This window comes from Aplysia californica, unplaced genomic scaffold (assembly GCF_000002075.1).
Source record: "Aplysia californica isolate F4 #8 unplaced genomic scaffold, AplCal3.0 scaffold00241, whole genome shotgun sequence".
Taxonomy (NCBI): domain Eukaryota; kingdom Metazoa; phylum Mollusca; class Gastropoda; order Aplysiida; family Aplysiidae; genus Aplysia; species Aplysia californica.
Window position 1 is genome coordinate 459,057 of NW_004797511.1, and position 1,835 is coordinate 460,891.

A 1,835-nucleotide genomic window follows, 5' to 3' on the forward strand; every position below is an offset into this window, starting at 1 on the left:
AAAACTTGACCCCTTTGCCAACTCCGGTTATTTTATTAGGATCCGGTAGTGCTGGTAAAAGTTGTTGTTTTTCTTTTTTAAAAATAATAATAATACTAATCACCGTGTAAAATGTACTTCGAAATCGCAACATTCATTCCTGTGATCCACTTTTTTCTGATTTTCATGTTTACAAATTTTTTTTTTACTACACAATGGTATTGTTTACTTGGACAATGAAAAAGTCAATAATGGTGGTAAAACAGAGACCTGTGAAAAAAATGTACTTGTAACATCATTATTATTAGGTATACCTTATTATTATGTTAAAAGGTAACAAAAAAATACTCTTAAATTTCTGCTGCTGAAAAAATTATAGTTTAGACAATATAGGGGGCCCTTTCAGGCACGATTCTAATTAAATAACCTAAATAGGGGGCAAAAAAAGGGGGGGCGTTCTTTTGTACATTTTCGATTTTCTCCAGTCTACAATAACTGCCAGGAGTTGGCAGACAGGGGAGCGCACTCCGCCATGCTCCCTCTGATACGGTGTCCATTACATTTCCCCCCCATAAAACTCTAGACCAGGGAGATCAATCACCGATGAGGTGCACGGTCTGAAAGACATTGAACAAACGGGGAGTTCGTTGGATCTCACAATATATTTTTTCTTAATTTCTGAAGTCTTTCAGAGTCATGCAGAGTCAGGCTAACTGATTTTTCTCAATTAGTTTCCCTTCTGTTTGCCCATGATATCAAACATGAAATCATTGAAAAAGGTCTAGATTTACTATGTAGATTAATGTAATAATATAAACTCGCATCATTTCATCCATGAGGCAAACAAAACGTCTTAACATAAATAGTCGCTGTCACTGTAAATGAATGGTAGTACGCGTAGTACCAACCCTCTGTGGTAGTACAGAACAGTTCATTCAAGTTCACACGTAATTGGTTGAAGAAAAGGCGCAAGCGATAGCTAGTAGCTTGAAAGCCGTTTATAAATTACAGTATGTGTATGCTATATATTATATTGATATCTAGAGTTATATTATGTCAACAATTGAGTCAATCTTGTGTTCCACCTAGTGTTTCAGTTTATGTTGTTGTCATGCTGCTGTGAATGTTGCTTCGTTTTTTGTTGTTTTGAGAAAATACGTGTGTACGTTGAGTTCTTTCTCAATGACTACCTTTTCATAATTCTTAATTGTTTTCCATTTATTTAAACAAATGAAAAAGAAAAGAAAAACCGATCGTGTTCTAGATGAACGTTCCTCAAAGTAAGTAATAGCGCCACGTCAACTACTGCCACAGAGTTGTTTAGCTTCCAGATCATTTACAGAGTTTGATTTTTTAATTTTTCTTTTTTTTTTTCTTTTTTTTGGTTCGATCTCTGTCAATACAGTTGGCATGTTGTCAATGGTCAACACAGGCCACCACGCGCTCTAGCTGTTGGTGGCTCCCTCGACCCTTAGGGAAGTTTGTTTTGCACCAACGGAGCAAGCCAGGAATAGGGAGACTATAAAAAGTATAATGTGCTAACTGCCCAGTCGAACGTGACAGACACGACGGGGATTTCAGTGATTCTACTACGCTTCAATTTCATGATGAGAAGGTGACGGTGAAAAGAAAACGTCCTTTGAGCGGTGTGGTTATAATAACGCCCATTTCCACCACTCTTAATATTTTTTAAAGGGGCGGAGCTTTCCAACATTTAAACGCATTCGCGATAAGACTGTTTAAAGCCATATATACCATGTGGGTTGGAAGGTCTTGAATACATATTGATCTACATGTACTTGAAAAGTCCCCACCCAACGACACAGTTCATGGCCAAGAGCATAATCATAATAATA